Source organism: Giraffa tippelskirchi, chromosome 12 (assembly GCF_054371585.1).
Source record: "Giraffa tippelskirchi isolate mGirTip1 chromosome 12, T2T-mGirTip1v1.2.pri, whole genome shotgun sequence".
Lineage (NCBI taxonomy): Eukaryota > Metazoa > Chordata > Mammalia > Artiodactyla > Giraffidae > Giraffa > Giraffa tippelskirchi.
In genome coordinates this window covers 109,935,627-109,956,324 of record NC_137286.1, presented here as the reverse complement: position 1 = coordinate 109,956,324, position 20,698 = coordinate 109,935,627, and the positions used below count along the sequence as shown (strand labels likewise).

The window sequence follows — 20,698 nt, the reverse complement described above, 5'->3', positions numbered from 1 at the left end:
GTACAGTTCTTAGTGTTCTGGAGATTTCCTTTAGGGTATCTAGCTTCTGACAACAGTGAATAATTCCTCAGCAAATATAGAGGGAGAAAGGAGACTGCCTCTGGGACTTAAAGAGATGACTTAAAAATAAAATTGCCTAATGGAGCACATCATGCACCTAGCATATGCTCTATTGTTATAAAAATACAAGAATATTTGCTCTCGTACATTTGGTAATTCCCACTTAAAATTACGATCCATTTTCAACATAAATAGATTTTGTTTTCTGTATCTCTTTCCTATTTGGAAATCTCCCCATGCTTATGAACACTCTAGGCTCTGATACAATAATATAAGGTAATCACTAAACCAAAGCCTTATAACAGATTTTAAAATATTAGAAAAGCCTGAAGCATTGATCTATCTCTGGAAAACCTGAATGATTTAGAAATGATACTGGAATTACTTGAGCCTGGTGGTCTATTGTATTCAGTTCCAGATAGAGTTCTAGTCTGCTTCTGAAAAATAACTGGTATGAGTTTTATAAAGCAAGTTAGTGAGAAATTGTGAAATATCTGATAAGCTGAAATGGGATGCCAAAATACAAAATTAAAAGTCAAATGTACAGAGAGTAAGACCCTTTCGACAAAAGACATCCCTTAAGTGAATGCAGTGAAAAGGGATACAGAGAAATCATTATAGGATAGAAAACATTTCTTAATACAGCGTGTTACTAAAACAAAATAGTATTTCTTGTATATTCTAAACTAGCAATAGATTATTTACTTTTTTATGTCTTATATAAAGAGGTCTTTTTTGTCATTTTAAGTTTCTGTTAAATTTTTATTCTTTTCTACTTTACATTTCTCTTAATTCAACACACCGATTCTTTTTAAATTGGTTCTGTAAACCAAGATATGCCTTGAGCAAGATGCCAAAGTACAAGTGTATATTCATTGTGTGTCTTTTTAATTCTAAGGTCACAACAAGGCCAAATGAGACTGGTATTGCTTTTGTCATTCATACAAAATGATTTCCTGTGGCGATTCAGTTACTTCAGAGTGAACTAAATTTTTCATCAGTGCCTATTATAGTATAAATATATTTTTTAGCAAATGGCAAATCGCCAGTAACTGCAAATAAAAGCATCATAGAAGAGGAAACCGGGTAAGCAAAGGAAGTAGATATTTAAGGATTCTCCGCCTACCCCCCACCACCCCAGCAAACCCCACCCCCCACCCCTTGCCGCCGGCAAACTGACTTAATTGTATGATTTTATCACCACATATGGAAGGTTCTAAGTGTGTAAGGCATTTCAAAGTATAAAATTGCACAGCTTTGATAGGTGAAAAACTCACCATTTTACAAATAGAAAATATGTTTGTTTAATCAAGTGGTTAAGGGTGTTGTGAGAAATGCCGTAAAATAGTTTTAAAATGTTATGTGGAAGGGACAACTGATTCTGTTAGAGAAGAAAGTTGAAAAAGGGAGCTGGGACTGGGGCAGAGGGCCGTACATACCCGAGGACTAGCGGGATAAGTGTGGCCATGACAGCAGGTATGAGATAGAGCCCTCAGAGCAGTTTCAGCGGCCGGTGATCAGCGCTAGTTGGGCAGGTATCAGGAATGCGGTGAAAGTAGGATGTTGGCTAATCTCAGCCAGTTAAAAAGAAAGAGAAATAATTATGTATACATTTAGAAAGAAGACATCACTTTCTTGAGATCTGCGCCTTAGTCCTCTAATTAGCATCTCAGGTTTATTCTTCCTAGGAATTTAAAATGTACAACTTTCTCATCCTCCCTTGCTCATTTCTAAAGTATGAGTTTGAAAGAGGTTCCTTCAAATAAAGTGAGTTTTAATGTACCATTAATGATAATTAGTTTTTCACAATGACTGATAGAAGACTTTATTATTATTGTTTCCCTTGGTGTGAAAAAAAGTGTTGTTCTTGTTTAAAGAATATGAAGACAACATGCCTTTGAACAGAGCTGATATTCCTTCCTTTCCAAAACGGTGTCAAGCATTGGGAGGCAGCACACATTTTCTGGAGATGATTAGGTCTGTCATGTCTAAGGGGACTTAATTTAATAAGAGACAGAAATATTCTGCTATCTACTCAGAGAGATGCTGATTTCAACTGATTTGCTGTTGTTGGAAAATTGAAGAAACTGTTAGAGATTCAGTTTAGAAAACATATATTGTTTATAATTTTTTCTTTATCAGTACGAAAAAATTAGAAGTCTAGCAATGTTATGCTTTTTACTCTGAAAAGTACAGAGAGACCTTAGGCAGAAGTGGATTTCTGGAAATGGTAGATTTCATAAATTTGAACTAAATTGTATCAGGCATGGAGTGCTGCCAAATTCTAATTCATTAGTTCACTGCTTGGCAGAGTTCCTCTTCCTATCAACAATAAAACATACAGGTTTCTTCTGGGGATATGGAATGTTCTCACTTCCAAAGGCAGCTTGTTCTTTTATTTAATATAAAACATATACTTCTTAAAACAAGTATAGCACAAAAACGTCTTTAGTTATAAGATGAAATTTGGGAGAATTTGTTTAATGTTACAGTTTCATATAATTTGGGGTGAGTGTTTTTAGGAAATTAAAAGGTATCTCTAAGAATCTTTTCATTCTCTCAGCTTGCAACAAAAGAATTTTCTTTTCAGGCACAATGAGGATACAGGAAGTCTGAATGCATCCAGGTCATTGTGCCTTGAAAATGGTTCCAGAATTGAGTGGAGGTGTTGCCTGCAGCTCTACTCTGCTTGTTACCTCCTGAGGCTTTTATGAGACCTTAAAAGCCTATAATACCAGAACTTAATGATATTTTTCTCCTTCTGATTATTATCTGCCTTAGTTTTGATGGATTGATTAAAAATAATGAAATTTTTTCTTCCTCTAAGTTTTGAGCAAAATGGTTTCCCAGCTTCTAGAAAAGAAGTATTCCCATTGTTAGTTGCTGTATGAAATGAGGTCCTTGGGTTAGATGGAGTCTTCTACTTCTAACCTACAAGTGTAGGATTTTAGAATCCAGTGCTTCCCCTTAGATTTCCTACCCAAGTTGGAATCATGCCTGGTTTTTTTCAAGCAAATCATCAAGTCAGTTGCAGCTGTTGGTTTACCAGAAGACTGACTCTTGTCCCTGGGCATTGCTCAGACACATACATCTGTACCCAGCAACCCATAAAGATAAATGGCAAGTGAGGGTAAGAAACAAGGTTTTATTCCTTCACTGGATTAAATAACATCCCTAAAGAAGAAGAAAATGCTATAATATATGTGTGTGTGTGTGTGTGTCTGTAAAATTATAAGTGTATGTATAATCTTCCCCACTGGCTCAGTGGTAAAGAATCTGCCTGCAACGCCAGAGACATAGGTGATGTAGGTTTGATTCTTGGGTCATGAAGATCCCCTGGAGAAGGAAATGACAACCCACTCCAGTATTCTTGCCTGGAAATCCCATGGAAAGAGAAGCCTTGCAGGCCATAGTCCAAAGGGTCACAAAGAGTCAGACACAACTGAGCAGGAGCATGGACAAGGATACATATATAGAAGAAAATGCTTTATGTGTTTATATATGTGTGTGTGTGTGTGTGTGTGTGTGTGTGTGTGTGTGTGTGTTACCTGCTATGTATTGTGCTAAGTTGCGATTGTGATTGGGAAACATAAAAGTGAAAAAAAAAAAATCCAGAAGTCTGTCTCTAGTAGCAGAAAAAGCACAACAACAAATGGCCCCATTTCAAGATAATACAGAGATAAAGCCTATAAATGTTATAAAGACAAGGGACTCTAGATGGGGAACACTTCCTTTCTAGAAGATTGGAAAGCTTCTTGGTCTTGAAATTCACGGAAGGAATAGTTTTTCATAGAATGTACAAAGAGATCCTCAAAAAAGTGATAACCCTTTCAGTGGGCTTTGAAAATGATGAAGAAGTTTCTGGATTAAATAGGTAAGGACAGAGGACAAGACAGTGTAAGGCAAAAGCCATACATGGTGAAAGGTGAATTCAGTTTTCCCGTAAATTCATTTCTGTTTATTCAGTGGACAGTGGGGATCAGTTGAAGGCCTTGAGAAGGGGAGAGTGACAGTGAAAATTGGTGAGATAAGAAGATTAATCTGATTGTAGTAAGTAAATTGGATTAAAAGGGATTAGTTTCTAACTGCTTGCAAATAGTTGTGCAGTAGAAAGATACAGTCTTCCTGGAGTTCTATTAGGTGAGTGAACAGCACTGAATGCTGTGATTACAGAGAGCAATACAGTACAGTCACACTTCATTTCATTGCACTTTATTTACTATGCTTGGCAGGTACTGAATTTTTTACAAGTTGAATGTTTGTGGTAACCCTGAATAGAACAAGTCTAGAGGTTCTGTTTTTCCAACAGCATTTATTCATCTGATGTCTCTGTGTTACATTTTGATAATTTTCATAATATTTCAAACTTTTCATTATTGTTATATTTATTATGCTGATCTATGATTAGCGATCTTTGATGTTACCATTGTAACTGCTTTTGGGTGCCAAGAACTGTGTCTATTTGAGACAGCAGACTTAATCAACAAGTACACGTGTTCTGACTATTCAGTTGACCAGCCATTTCCCAGAAGTCTCTCTAGTCTCCCGCCCTCTCCTCAGGCCAGCCTATTTCCTGAAACACAACAATATTGAAATGAGATCAGTTAATAATTCTACAGTGTCCTCTAAGTGTTCAAATGAAAGGAAGAGTCACACATCTCTATTTTAAATCAAAAGCTAGAAATGATTAAGCTTATTGAGGAAAGTGTGTCTAGAGCCAAAGCAGGCTGAAAGCTTGGCCTGTTATGCCCATTAGCCATGCTCTGAATGCAAAGGAAAAAGTCCGGAAGGGAATTAAAAGTTCTACTTCAGTAAACTATACAAGGTAAGAAAGTGAAACAGCTTCATTACTGATATGAGAAAATTTTAGTGATCCAGTTAGAAGAGCCCCATCATTTTCTTAAGTCAAAACCTAATCCAGAGCAAAGTCCTAACTCTCTTCAATTCTGTGATGGCTGAGAGAGATGAAACTGCAGAAGCAAAGTTTGAAGCTAGTAGAGGTTGGTTCATGAGGTTTAAAGAAATAAGTCCTCTCTATAACATAAAATTGCAAAATGAAGCAGCAAAACCTGATGTAAAAGGTACAGCAAGCTATGCAGGAGGCCTAGCTAAGATAATTCATGGAGTACCTACACTAAATAATACACTTTCAGTGTACTGTTGAGATGACAACAAAGGGTTTGGAATGTTACATAAACCTGGTTAATAGAGCAAAAACATGGTTTGGGAGAATATGCTCCAATTCTCAAAGAAACTCTGCTGCTAAGTCGCTTCAGTTGTGTCCGACTCTGTGCGACCCCATAGACAGCAGCCCACCAGGCTCCGCTGTCCCTGCGATTCTCCAGACAAGAACACTGGAGTGGGTTGCCATTTCCTTCTCCAATGCATGAAAGTGAAAAGTGAAAGTGAAGTCGCTCAGTCGTGTCCGACTCATCGCAACCCCATGGACTGCAGCCTACCAGGCTCCTCCGTCCATGGGATTTTCCAGACAAAAGTACTGGAGTGGGTTGCCATTGCCTTCTCCAATTCTGAAAGAAACTCTACTGTAGGTAAAATGCTATCAAACAACATTGCATGCTATAGAAAAATCATTTGGGGATGGAGGAGTCAATTGATGTGGTGAACTTCATTGTTTTCTTCCTTTCTAAGAAACTGCCGCAGCCACACCAGCTTTCAGCAGCCATCATGCTTATCAGCTAGTAGCCATCAATATCCAGGCAAATTACTATGATTCTCTAAAGGTTAAGATGATTATTGGCATTTTTAGCAATAAAGTATTTTTAAATTGAAATATATTACACTTTTTAGACACAATGCTATTACATACTTAATAGACTCCAGTATAGTGTAAACCTTTATTTTGGGGGCTCCAAAATCACTGCAGATGATGATTGCAGCCATGAAATTAAAAGACGTTTGCTCCTTGTAAGAAAAATTATGACCAACCTAAACAGCATATTAAAAAGCAGAGATATTACCCTACCAAAAAAGGTCCATCTAGTCAAACCTATGGTTTTTCCAGTAGTCATTTATGGATGTGAGAGTTGGACTATAAAGAAAGCTGAGTGCTGAAGAATTGATGCTTTTGAACTGTGGTGTTGGAGAAGACTCTTGAGAGCCCCTTGGACTGCAAGGATATCCAACCAGTCCATCCTAAAGGAAATCAGTCCTGAATATTCACTGGGAGGACTGATGCTGAAGCTGAAGCTCCAATACTTTGGCAGCCTGATGCGAAGAACCGACTCATTGGAAAAGACCCTGATGCTGGGAAAGATTGAAGGCGGGAGAAGGGGATGACAGAGGATGAGATGGTTGGATGGCATCACTGACATGATGGGCATGAGTCTGAGTAGGCTCCAGGAGTTGGTGATGGACAGGGAAGCCTGGCGTTCTGCAGTCCATGGGGTCAAAAAGAGTTGGACACAACTGAGAGACTGAACTGAATTGATAGTGTCCTCATAACATTTATATGCACTGGGAAACCAAAAGAAATTAATATGACTTGTTTCATTGCAATATTTCCTTTATTGTGGCAGTTTGGAACTGAATCTGCGACATCTCTGATGCATGCCCTGTGCTCAGTTGTGTTCAACTCTTTTCGACCTCATGGACTTTAGCCCACCCAGGTTCTTCTGTCCATGGAATTTCCCAGGCTTGAATACTGGAGCAGGTTGCCATTTCTTTCTCCAGGGGATCTTCTCAACCTAGGGATTGAACCCGCATCTCCTGCATCCCCTCCATTGGCAGGTGGATTTGTTTATCACTGAGCCACCTGGGAAACCCACTGCCTGTACTAGTTACTCTGTTTTCTAGTGTGTGATTGTTGTTGCTGTAAATAAAAAACATCAAGCATGTTGTAGTATAGTACATATTTATTTAAAAAAAACCCATATATAAGTAGACCCTTACACTTCAAAACGATGTTCACCAAGGGTCATCTGTAATTGTAAATGGTTCTCTATTTATTTACAGACTAGTGTTCTCATTCCTCAGTAAAATGACAGGCACTTATTTTTGCTGTATTATGTTTAGGAATAGCATGACTTAAATACTACTTACTGATTTATCAAACCAAAGGGTTGGTTAGGGCAGCAGCATGGGGCCATTAAAAAGAATATGAAGCCAACGGTTATATTTCTGATTAATATTTGTGCAAAGTATCTTAGTTCTGCATCCTTCATTCTTGCCAATGCAATCATAACAGGCTGAATAAATGTAATAATTTCTATATGTTATAATTTTTTTACTGATTTGTTATACAAAGCTATGCCTTAAATTTTTTAATTAAAACTGAAATTATTGTTACCATGAATGTGGACTGAAAATATTCCAGCCTATTTCCCTTATAAGACTCTGATTTATAGAATTTTTAATTCGAAAGTGAACTTTAGATACCTCTGCCACTAAGAAGCTCTGTAACCTTGTATCTTAGTTTCTTCATCTGTAAAATGGGGATAAAAATACTCTTCAGGGTGTTTGGAAAGACTAAATATGCCAATTTGTGTGAAAGAACTCAACTAAAAGCAAAATTTTAAAAATTCAAACACTACACAAGTGCATTTTTATTTCAATGCCATTACCTAGTTTTCATGTGAATAACCTTATATTTTTACAGGAAATAAGCTTTTAAAGTAATTTTATTCATGGAAGTAAAATTTCAATTTCTTTGCAATTTTTTAGGGTAACAGGTAATCATAAAACAATCAAAAATTCATAGCCATTAGTATCTATAGTTTGATTTTCCTTTTAATGTTCCTTCATTTGGTATGAAAGTAAATGCTTTGTTCAGTTTTGTTTCTCTCCTTTCCTATAAAAATTATGATGATGATAATCATAATAACAACATCTATCAAGTCCTAACAGCATACTGGGCTTTACATTTAAAATAAGATAGCTTATTACATCTGTAATATAATTGTAACATCTACATGTACATACATTGTGTATATATATATAGCATCATTACATCTGTAAAGTAGGCACTATTATTGTATGCATTTCATAAATAAAGTGAGATTTAGAAGTATTAAAAATAACGTGTCTTGTATTACAGGACTAGGGAATGAAATAGAATTCCCACACAAATGGTCAGCAACAGGAATTTATATCCTTGCTAGTTTGTATTTACTGCCTTCACACTGATAGGTAGGTTTCCAAAGACAAACTCTAGGAGGTCAGGTCTCTCTCTGTCTTAGGACTTTTTCCACATAGCTATACACCTTAATATTTCTTCAAAAGACCTGACCACATTATCAGCTCAGAGTTGGTCTATAAATGTATTAATAGTTGAAGTCTCTTTGGTGTCACAGAATAGATTAGGGCAAGGACTTGGGTATTCAAGTTTGAGCATAAACCAGAGGGTGAAAACCTCCTTAAATTTTGCCTTATCCTAGTTGTAGCACATAGTAGATGCTCAATAAAAATGTGAGTTGGTTTTTTTTTTTTTTTTTGGAGGGGGTGGAATTCCATTCTCAATTAGAACTGACAAGGTCCTGCAATAATTCTACATCATAGAAATCAAAAACTTAATATAATACATTTTTTTAAAGATCAAAAGAGCTTGGCTGTTTATTGTATTCATTGTTGGACAGTTTTCAGTGGCTGTATTATTGCAATTTAATTTGTAGAGGCAAACTTTTAAGAACATGAAAGCTTCAAGCCTTGATCAGTTTTTCTCAGGCTTTTAATGGTAAATAAAACTGTCTTTATGACAAGTATCAAGAAGATAGAGAAGGACTTCAAAGGACATGGAAGCAAAATATGACTGGAGCAAGAAATGCCAAGTTTTAAATGCAAATGAATATGTAGATTGATTCAGAAAAGTGGTAATTTTAAAAGAATGTTGGCTTCTTTTGCCTTAATCTTTTCATTTAGAATTAAAACTCACACAGGCATTCTAAGCAAATGCTGGTAATTGCATATAACAAGAAACAACATAATTGCTTTTTTCTTTTCTCTCTCTCTCTCTTTTTTTTCTTTTCTGTGTCTCATTGCACATGTGCATGCTGCTATTACCTAGGAGGGGAACCAGCATATATCAGCTGTAAAAATCCAAAGAATATAAAAAATTCCTATAATTGGTCCCTAACTGTCTAGGGAGAGTTGTTTCACATAAAGAAATGGTCTTGAACAAATCTTATTTGGTAGTATGTTTCCTTCAAATCACAAAGGGGAGGAAAAATACAAATTCCAATTAATGTAATTTTGTAGGGAAAAAAAAAGACATGGGAGGTAACTTTTAACATCCTAGATATGCCTATAAATTCTCAAAGCCACTGAGACTTAGTGACTTCTGAAGACTTAAAGTATGTTAAAAAGGTAGACCTGCATTTAAATGCTGATCTCAACTTTTCACTGGGGACCACTAAAAAGCCTCTCAGAAGAAAAGACCAGGATCAGCAAAACATGAAATCATTATAGCAGCAGACTTTCTAGGTTTGCTTTATATTACACTTTTGAAAAGGACATTTGTTTAAGGATATGATAGTTATATCCTGCATGTAATGCATACTCAACTGGCAGGAGCAGGGGAAGGGTGTGCAGGGGTTGGCAGGGAACCATGAAGCACTTTGACTGAGGTCACAGACCAAAACACAGGAGAACTGGCCCAGACTCCAGCTATTTCTTAACAATTTATCTGTGAAGGCATTCTAATTCCTAATGAGGGGAAAAAAAATGAACAGTGGACAGTTTCTGTAAATGTGCCTCTGAAATATGAGAACACAATTTCGACTATTGAAAGGGGAGCCAGGGTGGAATAGACCCAAAGTGTCCTTGCATTTTTTCAAAAGCACTTAATCACAGTTATTCCTTTTGGTTAAAAAACACTGCATGTGGCTCTCTCTTCAAGCTTATTGACACAGATGTGAACATTAGCCAACAAATGAGGTCCCTTTAAAGGAAAGCAAGCATCCGGCACCCGCCACCCTCACCCTAGGAACAGTGCAGACTGGGTAGTTGGATGTGACCAAAAAGCATGTCACTGCTATCCTAGTGGATCCACATCACGCTTTTATATTTGTGATGTGGACTTTTTCTCACTCTCTCCTCTTGCCAAACTCCCACCTCAAATTTATACACACACACACACACACACACCCACACACACACACCCCATCAGTAGATTTGAATAATTGCAAAGATAAAATCATTTTATTTATCCAAAAATTTAATTTCTAATTAAAAAAATGAAGGTCTAATAGAAAGTTTAAGCATCCTATTTTCAGCTGTTAAAAATAACAAATTGAATAAAAAAGACTGTTAAGTCTAAAAACAGCGATATAAGAAGCCATTTCAGATGAACTGTAATACTTGCAGAACAGACAAAACGCTGTAGGCGAGATGAAGGGAGCAGAGAAACGGTCCATTAGAGCCTCTTTCCTACATTGTTTATCTACTTTGTCTGTATAAAAATGCTCCCACTTGCCTCTGGGCACCTATATAGCAAAATTCAGAACCATGAAAGAATAACTAAACTTAGAAAACCAAAATCACAGTTGTTCCTGGACAAACTGGAATCTCACTTCCTATCAGAAAAGATAGAGGAGTAATTAAAAAAAAAAAGGTTCATTATTTACTTCATGAAAATATTTAGAAAAAAGTGTGTCCTAAGTGGAAATTTGTTTTGACTGAAATAGGCTTTTCTGGCCAAGTACTTTTAAGAAAAGAGAAAGAACTTGCCAGTTATCCACTGCATTGAAAGCATTTCAGAATTGGAACCCTTTCATAACTCCTTAGTATAACCACTGCCGCTTCTAAATGTGAACTGTCTCAAAGATTCCTGGAAGGATCTATTTTGGATAGGGTCATTTGCTGGTTTCCGATGTTCCATGCCTATTTTTGTGCACTTTACAAAATTTAGTCAGCAGATGATTTTTCAGGGTTTCTATTGACATAAATAATGGCAAAAAGCCTGAATCAAAATACCCATCAGAGAAAACCAAGGACAATGATTTTATTTTGTTTGTTTTGGCCTCAAAATGACACTAAGAAATTTCATTTGGATGAAAGAACATATGGCACGTGTAGTATTCTCTATTGTATAAATCATCATATATCCACATATTAATTTATATGGATCTTTTGTATGATTAATTTTGTAACATCTTAGTTATAAAGTGAGTTATCATGAGCATATAGCTTCATTACATAGACTCTTAGGAAAGTCTTCATTAAATACCCGGATTTCTGCTGCTATTCAATATCAAACATAACAGAAAGACTGTTTAGCATGAATTTCCTGGAAACATTTGAAGACACTCCAATGTCATTTTATGTTGACTGAGATGGAACGTGGACTATTTCCTCAATTATCTGCCTAAAACATTCAGCAAAAAGAGAACTATTAAATCTGAAGATTAAAGGCAAGCCAGCTTTATAGCAGGCAAAATTAATTCTTAAACTTATTGCCTTGCAAGTTAAGAGCAAAAGAGTTTCTGATTATAGATTAAGACCATATAATGTCATTCTTCAAAAGCACATGTTAATATAAAATCCTTATAAAATATGATTTTGGTATCATTTTATTGACAGATACATCATCTCTTCTGAAGTTTGAGGAATGTCATTGAAGTGACTTTCTAAATACCTTAGAAAGACTTTTCATTCATTATACTAGTATATTTTATATTCTATAAAAATAGTGCTGTAACCATCAAGCAGTAATTTGACTTTGAGCTGGTCTAGTTTATATTAATGCTTCTCTTAGTCTCTATCCATAAAAGACTCCTGTTACTCATTTCTGGATTTGAAAAGTTATGGGATGCATATTTTAGTGTTTGACTGAAACTTCAGAAAGTATTCTTTGTGTAGGCTACTATTTTATACTATAAAGCCTATAGCATAAACTGTAATGTTAATGATAATAAGTTAATAGGATAAGATATTCTTTTCTATTAGGCATGAACAGTCTTGTTATTGAGAAATTATATTTTATCTTAATTAAGACTCAAGTTTCTGTGGTATTAAATGAGGTGCCTTAAATCTCTCAACATTCCTATCATGTATTAAAAAGAAAGAACCAAAAAAATGTGATAAGGTGAAAATAATCAATTCAGAATACTTGGAAGAAACCTAAGAATCTTAATAGAGAGGCACTTCATTTATAAGTGTCTTATTCAGATCAAATTGTGAGTTCTTAAATAATTCTGTTTCTTTGGTGTTTGTTACTAATATCTAGACAGTCATTCAAAGAGAGCATCGGACAGCCATCATGCAGTGCATGCTGGGGTGGATATTTTTTTACTATCATCATCGAATTGTATAATCGTATGGAATAGATTTTCCCTTTTAAACCAGTTAGGGAGACTAATGAATATTTGATTTAACAGAACTTTCATTTTCCTGTTATTTTAATTTCAATCACCAAAGAAGACAGGGAATCCGAGACTCTATGAACACCCTCATCTCTCAATTCAATCTATAGATCTACTTGTGGAATAGAACACTTCATGAAGTTGAATGTGTAGAGAAAACATTTTTTTTAGGAATTAAGGGGGTCAAAGTGACAGATGGGATTTAAATAACTGATAAACATGAGAGGGTTTTAGTTGGCAAGTATGCAAATACTGATACAGCATTTCCCATTTCATCCTATTTTTGTCTAAGAGAAGTGAGGACCGTTTGCATGTCCTCCGCAGTGCATGCCACACCCAACTTCCATCAACAATGTTAAAATGTAAGTGGAGTGAATCCTAAGGAGCACTGGGTTTGCTGTACCAAGTATTTTCTGGACACACTATTAGCATTCTCTTACAGTGAATGATAAGTCTTTCATACAGAGATCTAGGCGCCTTGACACTTTTACTCTCTCAATGTCAGTTTGCTATATAGCAAGCGTCTAATGTTTTACACATTTAATTCGTGTACTTGTTCCCAGAACTATAGATATTTCCTAGAATGAATATTTTATAAAATGTATGAATGTTTTGCTAATTAACTGAGGTAGTTCAAGATTAATTGACACTATTTCTTTATTTGGACCGTATTTTCTTTAGTTTGGTAATAATAACACAAATAATAGGATATTATATACAAGCAGGCTCTTCTGCTCTCATGAACACTATTAATTAGGATGGAAAACAAGATCATTGTTCCTAAGAGACAGTTACTTAAACATTTTACAATTTTTGTTAATTGTAGTACCTTCTTTGTACTTCATTTTAAAAACATTTTCATCCTGAATTTGTTCCCTAGCAAATAAGACCGCTGTCATTAGAACAAATTAAAAATCTCTTTTGGAAATTGTGTGGAAAAATTGAAATTGAAATTATTACTCTAAAGAATTCTATTTGAGTTTTCTCTTTACACATTTTTATGTTAGAAAGCTCCTAAAATGCACCCATTTGCCTTTCTTAGAGACTAAAGGAGTTCCTCTGTGATCATTACTATTGCACTTCATGGAGATATAGGCCTAGTTCCTCAAGGGAAGAAATGAGTAGTGTGTCTGGCAGTGTTCACAGTCCCAAAATATAAAGGCGCATAATGTTTAGAACTCACCTAGTTATCTGGAAGGATGAATTTCTTCAGTTTTCCTTTCATAGCCTATCTGAAGCATGTAACTGCCATAGTATTTTTAAATCGGTTTACGTTGACTAGGACTTCAGTTGGAACGCTGCCACTGAGGAAGGCATGTGTATATGACATATCTCACCCCTTTCACAACTTTCCCAGTGGTCTGTTACTCTGTCTGACCAGAAGTGTCCCCTTCCTTCACTTCTTGATAAATCTTCTGTGACTTTCCTAAAGCTGTAAGCCCAACAAGAAGGAAAACCTCAGAAAGAGCTCCTGCTTTTTCCAATTGAAATACTACAGACATATATTATGCTAGATGTGTTTATACTAAGTGTATTTTTACTTTGTTTTATAAACATCTGCATTATGAAGTCAGTGTGACCAGAAACATTTTTCAAATAACTATGGGAAGGAACACTACACAAACTGTTCAAACATTGAGCTGATCAAAATTAATCTGGTTTAATTTTTGTTTCTTAATTCTAAGTCTTAGATTCCTTAATGATAAATCCTATGTCTACCTCACAGGACTGTTCTGAAGCTCAGATGGGGACATTTGTAGAAATGTATAAAGAGTAGAATTCTGTAAATATGAATTATTAAAATAAATATAATCTAGTCCTTTGATGTCCATGACACTAATGATGTTGCTGTTGCTGTTCAGTTGCTAAGTACTATCCGACTCTTCGCGACCCCATGGACTGCAGCACACCAGCCTTTTCTGTATTTCGCTATCTCCCAGAGTTTGCTCAAACTCATGCTCATTACATGGGTGATGCCATCCAACCATCTGATCCTTTGTCGTCCCCTTCTCCTCCTACCTTCAATCTTTTCCAGTGAGGCAGATCTTCGCATCAGGTGGTCAAAGTATTGGAGCTTCAGCTTCATCATCAGTCCTTCCAATGAATATTCATGGTTGATTTCCTTTAATGATGTAGTTGATGAAACAATTTTATTTTGATGTATTTAATATATATTTTAAGGAAAATAAGTCTAATTCTTCAATGTCTTTACCTTCATTTCATTTACTGTCATAACATTTATCAAACATTTCTAAAATTTGCAAAGATTCAATTTCAGAAGCCAAACAAATATTCTAGTATTAGTAATTTTTAATATTTAAACTTTATCTTTTTTTAATATCATTCTGCAATATCAAAGCTTATGTTTTCAATGTTCATTATGTAACAATGTTCAATATGCTCATTTTCCTTGCCAAACACTCTTAATTGCTCGGTGGAGAGAAGTGTCACCTTAATTTTTTATTAAAAGTTCAAATACCAAGTGTAAATTGGGCCATTGAAACTGTAGTTGATTTAAAAGCCACAAAATCACAATGAAATACTAGCCATAATTATTGAAATTTTATTTTTTATACAGAATCATTTAGAGCCCTTTTTCTAGGTCTTTGAAACAATTTTATTTCCATATTGAATCAATGTAGGATCTTCACTGAGGCAATTAATATAGATAAATGGAACTATATAAAAGTTTATTAAAACTTATAAATTTGCTAGACCATACAAAAGTTTAATTCTGTTTTTCTTGAAATGAATAGTATCAAAACAAGGGGATGAAATAGGATTAACTGTCCACATCCTGGAGTCAAATGAACATATTTTGGTATTTACATATATTTCCCTAGGCTTTCACATCAGCAGCTTTGTTTATTCAATTAATGGTAACATAAAATATCAGTCACCAATACCACCACAGCATTTTCTGATCCAAAGTGCATTTAGATTTTTTCCAAAATTGCTTCACATAAAATGTTAAATCCCACATTTATTGATGGTGCCGAGGCAAGTTTTTCAGCTATTAAAAATACTGGCATTTTGTAAATAAGGAGTTATTGAGGCAGATGGGGCTCCAAATTGGTGCTGCCAGAAAATAAGGAACAATAAAGGTGGTACATCACGCTGTTGAGATTCAGACTCATGGTTACCCTTGTTGTTCAGTTGCTCAGTCATGTTCAACTCTTGGTTACCCATGGACTGCAGCACACCAGGCCTCCTTGTCCTTCACCATCTCCTGGAACCTGTTCAAATTTGTATCTATTGAGTCAGTGATGCCATCCAACCATCTCATCCTCTGTCATCCCCTTCTCCTCCTGCTTTCAATGTCTCCCAGCATCAAGGTCTTTTTAATGTCAGCTCTTCACATCAGGTGGCCAAAGTATCGGAGCGTCATCTTCAGCATCCGTCCTTCCAATGAATATTCAGGAATGATTTGTTTTAGGATTGACTAGTTTGATCTCTTTGTAGTCCAAGAGACTCTCAAGAGTCTTCTCCAACACCACAGTTCAAAAGCATCAATTCTTCAGCGCCCAGCCACTTCATGGTTCAACTCTCACATCCATATGTGACTACTGGAAAAACCACAGCTTTGACTAGATGGACCTTTGTCGACAAAGTAATATCTTTGCTTTTTAATATGCTCTTTAGATTTGTCTTAGCCTTTCTTCCAAAAAGCAAGTGTCTTTTAATTTCATGGCTTCAGTGATCATCTGCGGTGATTTTGGAGCCCAAGAAAAGAAAGTCTGCCACTGTTTCCATTGTTTCTCCATCTATTTGCCATGAAGTGATGGGACTGGATGCTATGATCTTAGTTTTCTGAATGTTGAGTTTTAAGCTAGCTTTTTCACTTTCCTGTTTCACCTTCATCAAGAGAGTCTTTAGTTCCTGTTTGCTTTCTGCCACAAAGGTGGTGTCACCTGCATATCTGAGGTTATTGGGTTATTGATATTTCTCCCAGCAATCTTGATTCTAGCTTATGCTTCATCCAGCCTACATCATCTCAAACTGACACACCCACTGCTTCCCCAGCTTCCTTTTTACCACTACTCAACTTTCATATCTCTGCCTTCCAATACTTTTTCTCCTTTTCCCGTTCACTCTTAACACTTAGCCCACCATTCCTGTTTCAGATGAGCTCTTGTCTTTCTTTCTTTATTGTCCATATTAAAGGGTTTGTGGGATTTCAAGCAAGATATATAAAGATATGTTTCTTTAGGCCTCTCATGAATTTTAATCATATATTTGTCTTCTTCTTTCTCCATTGTTTGGGATCTAGTTCCTTATCTTTTGTGCTGTACCAAAAAGGTAACTAACTCCTAACAAAACTTAAAACATCAATTAATATGTATTACATACACGGAAAAAATGCAAAAGAAAGAAAAGGCAGTGCCATAAAACTTAATGGCACTACCATTCACTGAATCAGAAAAGAATGATTTTTTGATTCTTTGAATCAGAAGAGAATGTATGCCCTGAAGGTCCATGCAAACAACTTTCACTGTACACCAGATTTTAAGTTTCCCAGTGATGAAGACAGAAGAAATGTACTACCCACTATCCATGGTGTGGAGTGAATGCATTCCTCAAAATAAGAACAAACTGTCTCTGATCCTAAGAGAAGTGTTTCTTTTGATGTTACAACAAACATCAATGGAGAAGCCACATTGGAATTACCTGGGAGCTTTTAAGATACGCCAGTTAAAGTCTCCCCTCCAGATCAATTATATCTGTTTGTGGGTATAAATCCAAAATTATTTTTGAAAAGCACTGAAAATGATTATAATGTGCTCTCAGTGTTGAGAAGACCCTACCTAGAATAGAGAGTGCTGAACCCTGGACTGGAAGCAGCTAAACACCAGGTGTATGTTCTTGGCAGCATGATTCCCTTGGGTTTTCTGATTTCTAAATCAGAGTTTGACTTAGATACTTTAAAGGATATATCATTTTGCAATATTTTTTTCCTATGCTTCAACCTGCGGACTTTTACCTCTAATAGCTCTCATGCTGCACATTTTCAGAAAAAGCTAAGATATACATGGGTTGCCACCTGTGGTCCTCATAATTAATGATCAGTTCTGGCAATGTGAGCCAGACGCTTTATGTGACGAAATTCTGGACCTCAGGAGGTACATTTAGTCTTTCAGACAATAATTGAATAAAAGTGCTCTTGTCATAAATCACTAGCCATTGACATTAGCAAGCATGTTCTTTTATGATTTAACTCTTTTTTAAACCCAAGGAATAGTATTGTTTCAAAAAAAATAAGGCCATGGGGAAAATAGCATTTCCAATAGCAGAAGGGAAATCAGTTGATGAATAACCTGATGAATGCGGTATTTAAGATAAAGAAAAATATTCAACCTTGTCACAAAACTAACAAAGGCTACTTGAAAATGAGTCAGTTGACTTACTTGTTAACTGTTTATTATCTGTGACCAAATGTGGGAACTACTTTAGAGTTAATGAAAACTTGATTCCTTATTTGAAGGGCTCATATTCAGAGTCACATGGGTACTGGAGAGCAGATGTCATGCTATGTACATCCTGAACCTATTATAGCGATTTCCTCCCCACTGGATTGGGTAACCAGATGTACTAGTCATATACTTTGAGAAGCAAAACTGCTGATTTGCAGGATGGTAGGAAAGTTTTAATTTTAAAGCAAGAATCACATGTTTGGGATCTGTTCAAATTCTTGATAATACTGGATACTAACAGCCACCGCAAATTCAAGAAATAACAGCTTACAAATAATTTCCTATATAGTTGCTTTCTTTTCACAGAGAATTGGGAGAAAAGGAGACGAAGTTAGAGAATTTTATATGAACACTCTGCTAGTTTCATTGGTAAATTCTGTGCTGGAATCAAATGGGGAATTTGCTCTGTTTGCAGTATCCAACTGTGCTGAATCTCTGAATGATTAAGACTTGTTAATAGTGGTGAAGAGGCAGTAAGACTGCTCACAGATTTGAATGGCAACATTGAACAGTCAGAACAAAACCAAATTGTTTTAATGGAGCAAATTTAATTCACACATAGTGTGACAGCCGATGTCAGAAGAAAGTCTTCTGTTAATGTTTCAGATGGTTATGTTATTACTTGTGTGATTTGACAGAATCCATCAGGGCTTATGCAAAATGGGACAAGGCAGATGTCAGGGCAGAAGAAGATGCACATGTGACGGCACTGTCTAGAGATTTGCCCTTGAAAACTGGGAGTGGGGTGATGAGAGAGTGGCATTTCCTTCCTCATACAGGTATAAATGATTTGGATTCTCACTATGGGAAATCCGTTTCCTCTATGGGAAATCCATTTCCTCAATCAAATAGATATTCATATTGTTGATATTGGTTTGTATTAATTTACTTTAAATCATAATTGTTTCCATTTTGTTTCCTGGGAGAATTTGCATGATTTGGTCAAAGTATTTAGTTTGATTTATACTAGCTATTTTCAAAGATATTTTAAGAGATTACCATTAAGTTCAGTACTTTAGTTCAACAAGTGTCATGGACTGTAAATAAAGCATGGCCACATGAAAATCATCCTAACCATGTTTTAAACATTTCATGCAATTTATATGACTTGCTTAAATAATGGGCACCATTTTGAGTGCTCATGATGTGCACACAATATGCTAAACATGAATATATCAGACCATGTGGTCTTCACAATGCTCAATGAAAAGAGCGTGTGTATTTCCATCGTTTTTTAGAGGATGATACTAAGGCTCAATAAGTCAGAGCACTTTCCTCAGAATCTCTCAAATGGTAAAGGTAGGCTTCAAGGCCATTTCATATAAAAAGAAGTTTACACATTTTCCATTGAGTTACTAATAAAATTGATTTGCAATTCCTTTCTCTCTCTCTCTCTCTCATAGAAAATTTCATTTTTCTTTACTATATGATCTATGCATGATCACTGAAAATAAGACTGGAATTAGGTTGTTTATGGACATTCCATACAGTTTCAGAAAATTTTAGGAATTTTTGACATGGAACTGATCAGATTTTCTCTCTTTTTTAGGCATTTTTAAATTGTACTTCTTACTAAAAGCCAAGTAATCAATTATGGACAAAGAAAATCAAATAATCTTTGTGGTTGATGACATTTTTAGGCTAAGTTGATTTTGAATATCTGGAAGAGACCACCAGAGAAAAAGGAATTCCATTTTATTCCTGTATATTAATAGCACATAAGTAGCTTTAGCAGAATCTGTAACAACAGCGGTACCTTTCACTATTGCAGACAGAGCTGAAAAAAAACGTGGATAGGTTAAATGTTCCAAAATGTATTATAAAATTACATGTCACAGCACTTGAAAGCCAATTTCCATTACAACATAGCTCACTGTGCAAGAGTTGAATCATCTCTATTTTGGTAACTGTTCTTTATCACTAAAGATAATTCATGTTATATTTTCATCCTTATGATGGAGGCAAGAGGATCACCATAAACTTTTGACCTACAAAATTGCACTTGAGAAAGCAGATTGAGGAAACAGTGATAGATATTCTGGTGGATTCATTGAATATATGGTTGCGATTTCAATAGACAAGATTTGATTTAAATAGATTACCAACCAGTCTTCTCCCTGACATTATTACCTGAATATGATTTGGCTTGCAAGTATCAGTCCCTGACTCTTCATGCATGCATTCTAAGTCCCTTCAGTCATGTCTGACTCTTTGCGACCTTGTGAACTGCAGCCCTCCAAGCTCCTCTGTCCGTGGGATTCTCCAAGCAAGAATACTGGAGTGGGTTGCCATTCCTTTCTTCAGGGGATCTGCCCGACCCAGGGATCAAATATGCATCTCTTATGTCTCCTGCATCGGCAGGCGGGTTCCTTACTACTAGCACCAACTAGGAAGCCCTAGACAATGATAAAATATTTGCTGAGTAAAATGAATAAACAAGATCTCCTTGCTACTTACCTTGCTATACAATAATAAAATAGGATAAATATATAGAAGTAATTGTCATCAGTCATTTTATAGAGTTTTCATGAACGCATTGTATAAAACTTCAGCACAGAAAAATGGAGCCACAAATATTTTAGTGTTCTTCCCTATAATTATCACCTAATTTGTAAAATGTCAAATTGAGGTCCCCATAATTGATTCCAATTGCAATTTTAGCCTCCACGTCAAGAGATTAAACAGTGCTGTAAAATAGAACACTTATGTAAATTTTTTATTTACCCTTAATTTCTAGCAAATATAATTAAATATAACATTGAATTCTCAAAGCAGGTACTCAGTCCCTCTTCCAGCATTCTTTACTTTAGCATTAGGTGATGAAACAAACTCAAAGGACACAGGTCTAGACTA

The 20,698-nt window shown here is 35.7% G+C and overlaps 1 protein-coding gene across 1 annotated transcript in view; it reads left to right on the top strand.

Annotated features, from left to right (window-relative positions):
• The window catches only part of PCDH9 (protocadherin 9), a 1,072,888-nt gene that overhangs the window by 83,734 nt on the left and 968,456 nt on the right, over positions 1-20,698 (top strand). The gene's annotated exons all lie outside the window — the stretch shown is intronic.